At 36.0% G+C, this 14,306-nt stretch overlaps 2 pseudogenes; both read left to right on the top strand.

Annotated features, from left to right (window-relative positions):
- Positions 1 to 1,393: 1,393 nt before the first annotated feature.
- LOC125200118 lies at positions 1,394 to 2,398 on the top strand (annotated as a pseudogene).
- A 2,112-nt stretch (positions 2,399 to 4,510) lies between these two features.
- On the top strand, positions 4,511 to 12,978 carry LOC125200119 (annotated as a pseudogene).
- The last annotated feature ends 1,328 nt before the right edge of the window (positions 12,979 to 14,306 follow it).

Genomic DNA, 14,306 nt, shown 5'->3' on the forward strand with positions numbered 1-14,306 from the left:
CCCCAAAGATATTAATTTGGGGAAAGGGGCTAAAGCTAGTTTATAAGAATGTTGAAAATTTTATAGAATCTTATTAAAAAAATTTTGGGGAGGGCTAGCCCTCACCCCCTCCTCTATGTCTCCATTGAAATCAATTCAAAAGCGCAAAATATGATAGAGATGGAAAAAAGAAAAGAATGAGATCTAGAGCATCAATTTTGTAAAGAGAAATGGTAGAGATGAGAGAGAAATAATGAAGTTAGAGTATGAGAAAGAAAGATGGGCGATGGAATGTGGAGGAGGAGAAATCACAATCACAATATTTGCTTAAATCAAGCCTTCCATAAATATACATACAATTTCCTAAATAATTAATTCTTAAATATAAATAAATATTTTATATGCATGAGGTAGTATGGTATATGTATAAAACATAAATTTAAATAAAAATATAAAATGACTATTTTAGCCTCAATATGGCATTATGGCTTGGAGACATTATGTCTCTAAAACATTTTCCTTTTTTTATTCATTTAGTACAATATTATAAATAGAATGCTATATATGACCCCAAAATAAAAGGATTTATAGCAGTCATTAGCCACCTAATGCTCTTGACAATCACTTCAATGTTCCTGGGCTTCAAGCTTTCACAATCTCTAGCTTTTTAGAGTTTTATGATACTTCAACTTTAATACTTAAGTTATGCCTAGTTAACAAAACAATAATCCATTCATTCTCTAATCAACAATATTATCACTGCCATCATATAAACAAAATGCACAACATAAATTCCATAATATCATACATGGGGGAGATCTTACATCGTACGACAAATTGCCTTATATAAAATAATTGTACTAGTATATTATTTGAATGCTTTGTATTTTGTAAAAATAATTAATGGTCATTAGTTAATTTTTAGATGCTCAAAACAGGCACATCCTCGTAGTTTTTTTTTTTTTTTGCATATGTGTGTGTATATATCAAGCAAGCCATGTAACTGTGAATTGTTAACATAACATAACTACCATGATCAAATAATAAAGAGAAAAAAATTAAAAAATAATCTTCCCTCCAAAAAAATGTAGACCCTTATTCACGTATGTGTAATGGAACAAGCGAAAAAAACATGGCCCTATTTACCTCCAATTTAGGCGGATTTTCCATCAAATTTTATGGCAGCATTGATGATCCTCCATTGTTTTCAAAAGACTGGGATATATATATATCCAACCACGTGTCAGTTTAATAATAGGATTAAATCATTGCCATTTTAGAGCATGAAAAAATTGTGGCAAATTTGCTGACACAAACAGAAGAAGAAGCAAATCGTGCATATTTATAAGTCAGACAAATAATTCGATTTCCCTTTGGATTAGATCATTCTTGAAAAAAAAGTGAGAGGAGGAAAATGGCATCATCGTTCACAGGAACTCTGGATAAATGCAGTGCTTGCGACAAGACTGTTTATTTCGTGGATTTGTTGTCTCGATGGGCAAACTTATCACAAATCCTGCTTCAAATGCAGCCACTGCAAAGGCACTCTTGTGGTATTTGAACATCTATACTTTATTTAACGTTAAATTTTGTTAGTAATTAATCTTTTATATATGTGCAGATGAGTAACTACTCTTCCATGGATGGAGTTCTCTACTGCAAGACACATTTGAACAGCTTTTTAAGGAGTCCGGAAATTTCAGCAAGAATTTCCATTCTGGTGATCATTCAATTCTATATATGTATATAATGGATTTTGGTGCATATTTTTTTTTTGTGGTGGCCATTGATAGTAATTCTTTTCTTTTTTTTTATGTTTGTAATGAATGTGTATACAGGAAAGCATGAGAGCAAGGATCTTGTAAGTACTTCAAATGTTTGATTTTCTTATGCACTTATCAAATCTATCAGAAAAAATAAGATTAAAAGAAAAATCATAGTTCTAATTTCAGTATTTGACATGTAGACAAGGGCACCGAGCAAAATGTCTAGTATGTTCTGTGGGACCCAAGAGAAATGCCCTGCATGCGGCAAAACTGTGTATCCACTCGAGAAGGTGATCTTAATTCCATTTCTAGCTAGGGCTTATTTCCCTCTTTGGAAACCCTAATTTGATTTCATTGAAATGCAGATAGGGCTGGAGGGAGAGTCGTTCCACAAATCGTGCTTCAAGTGCGCGCACGGCGGGTGCGCGCTGACGCACTCGTCGTACGCTGCTCTGGACGGAATCCTCTACTGCAAGCACCACTTCCACCAGCTCTTCATGGAGAAGGGAAACTACCAGCACGTTATCGACGCTGGTAGGAAGAGCTCCGCCGAGAATGACGAAGAGCACCGCGCTGCCGCTGCTGCTGCCGCTGCTGCTGCCGACGCTGCTGCTGCCGAAAACGAGGAGGAGGGACGCTGCTGCGGAAGATGACGACGAGCCCAAGGCGGATCCGGACAACGAGGAGGGAGGGGACGATGAGTCTAAGGAGAAGCCAGAAGAAGACTAGTCCTATAATGAGACTCGTTTCATCACTCTTTTTGTTTTTTCTTATACACCAAGATTTGCCTATTGTTTTTCGACATTTGGGTTTTCTAGTTATGTTGTTTGTGTCTTGTAATTCGAATTTTCCAATTTTTTGCAGGTATATAATTATGTATAGTAGTACTATGCTTTATTCATTAAGGTCCGATGAAGTTGGGCATGCTTAACCTTCCTATAGTAGTATTAGACTCGAAGCCCGTGTTTGAATTGAAGTTTATCTTTCATTTTGATAAGAACACAATCATTTTGTAGAAATGTTTTCTTGGTTTTTCATTTCATTTATGGTGTTTGAATTGATGGTATGTTATCTACGGTCCTTAATATCACATGTTTGTTTGTTTTTTAAAGCCACACTTATAGTAGGATATTCCAAAACTATCCTCGACTTTTCTATATTTCTAAGGCGAGTCATATTAGTAAATTCCATGTAATTTAATATTGATGCAGATGTTGCATATATTACTATCATTCAATTTTCCATGATAATAAAACACCATTTTTCAGCCTTAATTCAACGGGCCTTATCCATTAAACGGGCCACAAGAAAAGTTAACCAACATATCAAACACTATATTGGGCCATTAAATGCACTTTAAATGTGTTTATCTACCAATTCAGAAACTAGGGCTTATTTATTATATAAATCACATATGGATTAAATTGTTTTTTGAGAAATAAGCACAATATAAAGGCATTATACATACGTTTATAACTTGCATATGTATGGATCCCACAATATTAAGATATCTCAAAGTAAATATAACTAACGCTGTGTTTTACACCAAAATAAGTTGCATGAAAAAACTAAGGATTTTGTTTGACCAAAATTTTGTTATTTAATCTTATATGCCATTCCATGGTTCCATCTTTGAAAGTGTATTGCTTACTGAATATTGAGTACTACTACTCTGCCACTTTCCAGTGTTATTTTGAGAGAAAATAATTGGAACCAAGTCAACCAACCTATAAAAAATGTTGAAACCATCACCACCTACCAAGTGATATGTTTTTATATCATCACCGCCTACCAAATATTGATCTCAAGCAATACAATAATAAGTTGGTTCTAATAAGAGCGGTATGTAGTCTATATGCAAATTAATATCATCTCATTTATTCTATACACGGAGTATGTAATTTACATACTATATTTTCCAAAACACTAGTATTATTGGAGTTCGTATTGCATTGAAACTGAATTAAATAATCTACCACTACCAGTATGTATAGGTTAGATGAAGACCCATCTTAGTTGCAAACCTACAAGCAAAAAAGGCCGGTGTTTTCGTTTTATTGTGTTTTCTTCCTCGAATGAATAATCTGAAACTGAATTAGAACGTTTAATTTCTTTTTATTTTGAATATAACTTCGTGAATGAATAAATTATTCAAGAAAAATGAGAAAGGAACAATTCTGCCACCCTAGAATATACTTTTTAACAAGACATAATTGGAATTTTGGAATTACTTGAGAATCCACTCCGTTCACACAATCTCGCTTTCATAAAAATTGACTACAATACTTTGTATCACAAGATATTTTACCTTTATACGTGAAATAGACATTGGAAATGTTTTTCTCTCAACCCCAAATGTCTAAAAAATACGAAGCGGAGTATAAAATTAAATCTCTTTTTCGTTATTTGTTTGGAAAAGGAAATATAGTAGTACTATATCATTAATTCATAATGAATGCCAGTTGAACTGTTGCCCCAAAAGAAACATCAGAAGTCAAAACTTCAAGAGTGTAATTTATATTTAGAGAATGAGTAGATTTGGAAGTTGTAGTACTATATCATAATTTGTGGTTGTTGAGATATGTTTCATTGCATCGATAAAATGCAAGAGTCTTTACATGAATAGCAAAGGCCAATATTCAAGAAAATGTTGAATATCACGGGCTCCACGCCCAATATTTCTTTATTTATCCACCTATTGTAATATTTCAATAATAAACTTGTATTTCCAATTTTCCACTTTATTTTTGAGTAAGCAAAGAAGGCGGACGGCAAATATATCTACCGTCAAACTGGCCCTCCTGCCGTTATCACTTCCGTCACTTTCTCTGCCTGCCTTAATATTTCCGCCTCCATTTTTCGCCATTTCCACGCACCAGTTTTCGCTCTCCTCCGCTCTCCACTGGTTAGCTTCTCACTACTCTCTCTCTCTCGGTTGCGTGTTCAGGACTCTGCCTTGTCAATTGTGGATTGTATGGAGATTGATGATTATGCTTTTTAATTAAATTAGCTCGGAAAACGTACCTTTGATTTGATTGTTCATGCTTAATTTTTCGACATTTTTTTTGTTTCGATGCAAGTTCTGTGATGGTGTGAGGTCGATGAGAGATAAATGAGCTGTGCGGGCCGTACGACTGTGTTTGACTGGGATTGTAGTTATGATAATCAGCTAAATGCGTAGCATTTTGCACATATTGTCGGGTATTTCCAGTATATTTAGAAAATGATCTGGTATTGATGCGTCGTATTTGAATTACACACAGAATGAACATGAAATGCTGTTTAGAAGAAATGCTTATGTTTCGTTTTGCATAGGATTTGCACCTTTTTTTCAGATTGATCTGAAGCTATATTAGTTGCCAGAATTGTATAATAGAATTTGTTGATGAATTTGTTATTCCTGAAACAGGAGTGATGGATGCCGCTTGTAGTTTGTCTCGGTCAAATGTGCTATATGGAGGTGAAATCACTGGTTGCAGGGCCCCGGAAACATTGAATTTGGGGACTAGTTTGAAGTATAAGCGTATATGCCGTAACTTTTTGGGGATTCAAGACTTTATGCGGGAACAAATTCACCAAAGAAGTTGAAGAAGAACTGCTCGCGCTATGTTATTTCAGCCAGTGGTCGAACTTCAATGACGGCAGTTTCTGGCAGTGGCATAACAGTTCTAGTGGTTCTGCCTTATACAACTCTAGAAATCTTAATAGTATTTCAAAGCGTGTGATTCTGTCACGATGTCAGGGAAGTGAATCAGTAGCTTATCTAAATGGAAATGGCAGAGATGCGGAGGTCATTAAGACTGGCGAGGAAGAGGCCGGCCTTGAATCTATTGTGTCTGGGGACATTGGTGAGGAAGAAGGAGACGAGGCTCCTAGTTTGGATGAACTAAAGGAAGCGTTGTTGAAGGCACTGAAAGATTTAGATGTTGCACGTATTAAGCAGTACAATGTTTGAGGAGAAAGCTCAGACATTGTCAGAAACTGCTATAGCACTTAAGGATGAAGCTAAAATGCATGGGATGATGTCAATAGGGCCCTTGGTGACATTGAAGATGTCATAAACGAAGAGACTATTGTCAAAGAAGAAGTTCAGAAAGCAACATTGGCTCTTTCTTCAGCGGAGGCAAGACTCAATGTGGCTATTGACTCATTGAAGATTGCAAATGAAAGGAATGGATTTTCAAATGCTTCTAAAGAAAGTGATCCTGAGGACGATATTGAAAAGGATGATTCAAGTGATGATGAAGTACTCTTGGCTTCTCAGGAGGATGTAAAAAAATGTCAAGATCATCTAGAGAAGTGTGAGGATGAGCTCAGAAGGGTGCAAAGCAGAAAAGAGGAATTACAAAAGGAAGTAGACCGCTTGAATGTGCCGCTGAGCAAGCACAGATTAAGGCTTCTAAAGCAGAAGAAGATGTGGCAAACATTATGCTTTAGCGGAGCAAGCTGTAGCTAACGAACTTGAGGCTGCGCAACATGCTGATGAAGCTGAGGTTGCATTGCAGAGGGCAGAAAAAAACTTGCCCTGTCTAGCATTGAGAATACGGAGTCTACTGCAGAGGAATCAACAATTTAGAAGTATCTCAAGGAAGTAGTGCAGATGGTGTTGTTGAGGTTGCAGAGTTACATGGACAATCGGAGGAGTCAAGTTTGTCATATGAGAGTGACAAAGAGAATGGAAAGTTGACCGTGGAAGTCCTCAAGGACAGTGAAACAGATAAAGAGAAGTTAAAATCTATTCAAAGTAGGTACAGGAGATGCAGAAAGAATCCACAAAGGAGATTTCTCCGTTAAGTGCTCCAAAAGCATTACTGAAGAAATCATCCCGATTCTTTTCTGCATCTTTTTTTCTTCTACGGCAGATGAGGAAGAGTTCACACCAGGTTCCATTTTCCATGGCCTTGTGGAGTCTGCAAAGAAGCAATTGCCTAAGCTGGTTTTTGGATCATTACTTGTAGGAGCAGGGTAACGTTAACATTATACTGGACATTTCTAGTACCTTCTACCTCCGAAAAACAACTTGAATTGATGCTTTGAATTCACGAATGAATTTTAAAATATTTCACCCAATATGCAAGATTTGCTTATTCAGCTTTCCATGTGTAAGAGAAGATGCTAATATTTCCAATGCTGCTGAAATTGATTGCAGAGCTATGATTTATATCAATCGAGGTGAAAGGATTAAACAGTTATATCAACAGCCGGACATCATCACCACTGGGGTTGATGAAGTGTCAACTACTGCAAAGCCTCTGGTCCGAGAAATAAAGAAACTTCCAACTAAACTGAAGAAATTAATGGAGATGATTCCCCATCAAGAGGCATGATTCCAGTTCATACTACTTGGTCTAATTTGATATGAGCACATGTCAGTTTTCAACTAACCGATCTGTCATTTTTTCCTTTCCTTTGATTTACCAGATAAACGAGGAAGAAGCTTCCCTCTTTGACATGTTATGGCTACTACTTGCAAGTGTCATATTTGTGCCTCTTTCCAGAAAATCCCTGGAGGTATGAGTAACAAGTGTTTCTTCTAACAGCACTTCCAGATTTCTTTGAAAAGTGAGCGGATCTTAGCAGCATTGAAGTACTTCTGACCTACTTGTAATCAATTGATTCCATCTTACACAAAACTTTGTTTTATTACAGCGTGTGGTTTCCTTGATAGTATCTTTTCTCTCTATTTGGGTTGCTCATATTGATTGGTAGCATATTATTCAGCCAGATCTTATAGTAGTTTTGATTTTATTTACATTGTTCTCTAAATAACCTACATATTTCTTTCAGAAAGATTTTATTTTGATTTTGTGTCATATTAGCATTTACTGATTATACTCTTCCCTGCTGGAAAATATAGGTAGTCCCGTTCTTGGATACTTGGCTGCTGGGATCTTAATTGGACCTTATGGTCTCTCTATTATTCGCAATGTACATGCAACTAAGGCCATTGCTGAGTTTGGGGTTGTCTTCTTGCTATTTAATATTGGCCTTGAGGTAGAGCTTTGTCTAATTTGGTCTGTGTTTGACAATTCACCTTCTAGTTATATGCTCATTTTGTTACATTCAAACTATTATTTTGTGACAGCTCTCTGTTGAAAGACTAAGCTCAATGAAGAAATATGTGTTTGGATTGGGCTCAGCTCAGGTGACCAAACTACATAATCCTATTTATTTTTTATTTAGAGCATTGTCATGAGCATGGATGAAGCTTAAGATCTTTATACATGTTTCTAATTTTTGGTGAAATTTAGGTGCTGGTGACTGCTGTAGTTGTTGGCCTAATTGCTCATCATACCGCTGGTCTGGCTGGTCCTGCTGCAATTGTCATCGGGAATGGCCTTGCATTATCCTCAACTGCTGTTGTCCTTCAGGTGAACATTTTCAACAGTTAGTCAGAGACTTTGGGGTTTTTATATAAATCTTTCTCTTACTTCTGCATTCGATATTTACTTTCTCAGTTTGCTTAATTTTCCTTGTTCTTCTTTAAGTTCATAATCTCTGTGTGGTGTCTGTAGGTATTGCAAGAGCGTGGCAGAGCACATCACGCCATGGACGAGCCTACATCCCGTGTTACTTTTCCAGGTATCTGACTATCTGTTCTCACATTATTTGATAATATTCTATTCCATCCCCCTTCCTTCCAGGGATGTCAGTTTTGGGGTCATCTTTATTACTTTTAACTATATGCATTCCTTTTTCAAATATCTGTGTTTGTTACAGGATTTGGCAGTGGTGGTTTTGCTCATACTGATACCCCTTGTTTCACCTAGTTCGTCTAAAGGAGGGGTAATGATCTTGTATTTATTTTTTACTCAACAGACTGAAGGAAAATTTCTTGTGACATGATAACCTATCTCTTACCCTCCATATTTTCATATTCAGCCATATGATGCTAATTGAAATGGATTGTACCATGATAAATTGCTAAGTGGATCTCTGAATACTTCCATAATTACCAAGCACAAAGTTTCTGCAGCTTTGGTTGGCACTGTTTTATTCACCACTGTTTCAATGGTTTTCCAGATTGGTTTTCAAGCAATTGCTGAAGCGCTTGGATTGGCTGCCGTGAAGGCAGTTGTTGCCATCTCGGCCATTATTGCAGGTGGACGCTTGGTAAGAATTCAACTCTTTCATGCATTTATCTAGTCATCGCCATTCTTTCCTTTCTGTGGAGCCAACAAGAGTTTGTTGACAATTATTATCTTTGTTTAAGAGTAGAACACTCATGAATCAAGTAAATGCATTTTTGCAGTTGCTCTGTCCATTAAAAATTGTTTGGTGTTTTCTGCCTTTCGCAGCTGCTTGCCCAATTTATAAGCAAATTGCTGAGAACAAAAATGCAGAAATATTTTCTGCATGTACTTTGCTTGTTATCTTAGGCACTAGTCTCCTTACTGCGAGGGTACGTAAATTCTTTTTATGGTGGTTATTTCTTGTTTTCATGTGCCTGGTAGTAGTTCTTTTGAGTCGTCACAATAATGCTGTTATTTCTCATTCTTGATCTTAAAACAGGCTGGCCTTTCCATGGCTTTAGGGGCATTTTTGGCTGGATTGCTTCTAGCCGAAACTGAATTCTCCTTGCAGGTCGAATCTGATATTGCTCCCTACCGGGCTTCTATTGGGACTTTTCTTCATGACGGTATGGTCATATATGAGTGGTGTTGTAAACCTGCAGTTATTGGATTGAAATTTTAAGCCTTTGCCATTTTCCCCATGAACCTTATATAAGATGATTCAAGATTGATACTTGGGCTGTGTATTCCTTGGCTTTACAATTTTCCATTCTCTTTAACTGCATCTTTCCAGCACATGATTTTGTTGATTGCTTTGTTCCTTCATAATGCTTTGGTTGTTCAGGATCAGATTGATTGGCAACTTTCTAGTGAGTTTTTTAAAACTTTTTAGTTATGGTGTTTCACATGAAACATGTTATTATTCGCAGGTTGGAATGTCCATTGATCCAAAACTTCTAGCTTCAAATTTCCCAGTTATTACAGGAACACTCGCCCTTCTAATTGCTGGCAAGACCATCTTGGTTGCCCTTGTTGGAAAACTTTTGGTGTTTCAATTATATCAGCAATAAGAGTTGGACTTCTACTTGCACCGGGTGGAGAATTTGCTTTGTAGCTTTTGGTGAAGCTGTTAACCAGGTATAACTAACAAGTTATTCCTGTTTGCACCATTGGACTGCTTGCCCTTATTTGTTGCATGCCTCAAGTTCCTTGAAGCTATTGTGCATATAACGGCTCTAGATTTCTTACAAACAAAAAATACTGTCGACAGTTAATTCAGATGTGTAATGCTCGTGGTTTGAAAATGATGTTGCATTTCATGCAAGCTCAAGAACCAAAACTAAGTTGCTACTTTATGACTTAAAAGATACTCCATTTGAGGATATAGCTTTCTCCAGTTCCACAGAAAATGTATCCCCTTTATTTCACTGTCTATGACAGATGAGATTTTGTTGCCCACTGCCCTTATAATTTTGTTGACATGCATTTCTAATTTAAGGTGCTTATTGTTCACGTGTATGAGGTTCAAGTGATTGTTTCAAGCTATTATATTGCTCAAGATGATTAAATAGTGAACTTTTGAAGTACTATTCATGAATTTTCTTCTTTGCAGGGAATAATGTCCTCACAGATGTCGTCACTACTTTTTCTTGTGGTTGGAATTTCAATGGCATTGACTCCTTGGTTAGCTGCTGGAGGCCAATTGATAGCATCACGCTTTGAGCTGCATGATGTTCGAAATCTATTGCCTGATGAGAGTGAGGTTAGCTGGAAAAAGATTTGATCTAACTAAATAATGTGTTTTCATGACCACAATATGCACTGTTTTCTCATCTTAGTTTCTAGTTCTCTGCTAAATAGTATTTGACCCTCAAGCTGATCCATTAAGATTAAAAACAAGTTCTGATACTCTTACCTATCATATTTCCTTCTGTTTCTTCTGACCTCCATTTCTAATATTAAAGTTGTGATCCAATTGTCTTCGTACTTGGATTTTTGGTTGGTACTTACCACTGAAAGGCTGATTTTTCTTATCAGGGGTTCTGAAATTGTAATTTGGTAAAATAAACCAGCTTTTGTGTGACCATGTTCATCTTTTAGTCAGTTCATGTTCCTAAGGTATCTTCTATGAAAGGTTATAATATTGTTTCCTTGTGTTCTTCAGACGGATGATTTGCAAGATCATATAATCATATGTGGTTTTGGACGTGTTGGCCAGGTAACTATACAGTCTTGGGTCATGTTCCATAAAGTCCACTAACACCACTCTGGATATGTCAACATTAACGTAGTCACTATATCTTAAAGCTATTTATCTGATTTCCATTTTAATTTTACAGATTATTGCCCAGCTTCTCTCTGAACGATTAATTCCATTTGTTGCGCTTGATGTCAGGAGGTACGACTGCTTCCTACATTTTGGCATATTGTCATCATTTGGAAGACGTGACTTTTAGGAAATTTAAGCCTTATAAGGCTATATTTGATATGCATACTGTGTAAAGCATCTAAAGTTCTGTTGTGATTGATGTATAAAAGAAGACTGGCCAGCCAGATCTCTGGAAAGAGCAGTGAGCTCGAATAGGCTGGCATTCTGTTCAACCAGTAAGATGCTGATCTTTAATATTCATAATTTCAGTGATAGAGTTGCTGTTGGGCGTGCACTTGACCTTCCAGTATACTTTGGTGATGCTGGTAGTCGAGAGGTAAAAAAATCATCATGACCTGCATACGGTTTATTAAGACTCAAAGGCATTTGGTAGTTGGTACCCATTGTTTTTTAACTGTCCAAGATCCGCTTATGGCTATCTAAACTTAAAAGTCATTTGGTACCTAATCTTTTATAACCTGGTACTCAGGTCCTCCACAAAGTGGGTGCTGAAAGAGCCTGTGCAGCAGCAATAACTTTGGATAGTCCTGGAGCTAATTACAGAACTGTTTGGGCTTTAAGCAAGTACTTTCCTAATGTCAAAACATTTGTCCGCCTCATGATGTTGATCACGGCCTAAATCTAGAAAAAGCTGGTGCAACGGCGGTATGTTTCTACTGTTGCTTTTCCTAAATTTTATTGAGGTTTCTCCATAATAAAAGTAGCCCATGCTTTGAGTTATCGATAATATGGTTTATCATTCTTGTTACATATTGTCTTTGAATTTCCCAATTTGTATGGAAATTGTAACAGGTTGTCCCTGAGACTTTGGAACCGAGTTTGCAGTTAGCTGCGGCTGTTCTTTCACAAGTAAGTAGAATGGCTCATAAAATATGGTTACCCATGTTAAATGTTTGTAAGAGTTTTAAAGTAAAATTTGTTGAACTAAAATTCTCACTGAAAGTCTGCTGATTATTTTTCATTCCCACCCTAGTGAATTCTATACCTGCTCAACTAAGAGCAGAAGCTATAGTGGGTGCTGAAAGTTATTCTTGTGCATGGCAAGCTGAATACAACTTGCATTCAGTAAATTTCACATTAGTTTTCAGTGAGATGAGGTGGATAAAAGTTCCCCCAGATGGCTAGAAAGAAAGTTGTTATTACCATGTAATAATGATCCCACATAGCTGCATAAACATCTATTGGAATCAATCAAGCTTCTAACCGATTGCTTTGTACATTTTCATTAGCTATTTGACTGTATTCATGCAAATGTTGTGTATTGTTTCAGGCTAAATTGCCTATGTCAGAGATAGTTACCACAATCAATGAGTTCAGATCGCGCCACCTCTCAGAGCTTACAGAGGTATGCAAATTCTAAACAAATATACTCCTATAAATTTTGCACATCTCATCACTTGATCTTGTAAACATGGCACAACACTTCTCCCCATGCAGCTCTCAGAAACCAGTGGAAGCTCTCTTGGGTACGGATTTTCTCAGACTATGAGCAAACCTAAACTCCAGGCAGATGCTCCAGATGAAAACCAACTGGCCGAAGGATCACTGGCGATATGATCAATTAGGTACGTTAAATAGGAAGAAAGAGTAGAAAGAAGGGTTTTTGTTCTCCCATAGAAAACAAGGAAAGAGGCACTGACGACTGTATAGCATTTTTACCCCTTTGGCAAAAGTTTGTATAGAAACACAGCAGCTGATCTAAATGCTGCTGCATCAAACTACAAGACTCATGGAAGAATGATGGATTTTCATTCTTTCTGCTTCATAAAATTTTGGTGTCTTTTGGCCAATATTTCGGCGCCTAATGCAAAAACCACCTAATTTTGGTCGAGAGGCTATCGTGTTGGTATGTTTCGTTTATGGTCTTTTCAGTGTTGCATGACATGAGACACTGCAGTGATAGTATTATATTTATAGGTGGTCCATGTTTGTTTGAATACTTTCTTCGTCCAAAAAAATAGTGTTATTTGTAAACAATTTTTTTTTAAATGAAAATTGGTGAAGTAAGAGAGAAAAGAAAAGTAAGTAGTAGAGGAAAAGAGAAAAAATAAGAATGAGAAAGAAAAAAGGTGGGTAAAGTATGAGAAAAAAGTTTTCATTTTTATATGAGATTTTTTTTGTGGACATTCAAAATAGCAAAATGATAATTACGGAGTACTATTTTAAGATAAATTGCATAAATTTTTTTCAAGTTTAATCATTATTCAGTCAATCTCACAACTTTTAAAAATACTGGATTATATCATAGTAGTATTTGATAACCTTTTCAATTCTCTCAACCAAAAAATCTAGCGTCCTACATCTTTATTTTTTGATGCATGGTATTTATTATGTGTTTGATAATTTGCATAAAAATTTTTCAAGTTTAATCACTGTTCAGTCAATCTCACAACTTTTAAAAATACTGGATTTTATCATAGTATTTGATAATTTTTTCAATTCTCTCAACCAAAAAAATCTGGCATCCTACATCTTTATTTTTTGATGCATGGTATTATGTCTTTTGATAATTTTTATTTTGTAAGTCTATTTTTGGGTATTTTTGAAAAATTGCCCAAAGATGGAGTATTCATAAAAAATTGAAAATATTTAGGCAGTGAAATATCACTATGTTATAAGGTAGATGTCACATTTTCCTTCGTAGTTCATACCACAAAAGATGTTATATTCTCTTTCCATTTAACTTGTTAAACAACATTTCCTAAAGTCTTGTGTTATTACTCAAATATGATATTTAACTTGGGACAGAGAAAGTATTGGCCGTGAGATAATTAATTATTTTCTTAAGTTGTGTAGTGATTTTTTTTTACTATTTGTTCTTATATATATATATATAGGGGAGCACTAGGGTGTCCCCTTATTTAAGATCAACGTATCATCCAATCTCTAGCTCATGTGGCACAAAACATGAATACTTTAAACACAAAAATGCAATCTAGATGTATATGCATTTCCGCAGATTGCATTTTAGTTGTAGGTAAAGTTGCATTTTATAGTATTGAGTTTTGCATTTTCACATAAATTGCATTTTACATTGTTAAGTTTTGCATTTTCACATATATAAATGCAATCCGTCTATATATAAAATGCAAATTAAGCGTCAATATCTAAAATGCAAAACTTAACAATAAAAATGCAATCTGCATAAAACAAAAATGC

The sequence above is a fragment of the Salvia hispanica genome, unplaced genomic scaffold, assembly GCF_023119035.1.
Source record: "Salvia hispanica cultivar TCC Black 2014 unplaced genomic scaffold, UniMelb_Shisp_WGS_1.0 HiC_scaffold_813, whole genome shotgun sequence".
Taxonomy (NCBI): Eukaryota; Viridiplantae; Streptophyta; class Magnoliopsida; order Lamiales; family Lamiaceae; genus Salvia; species Salvia hispanica.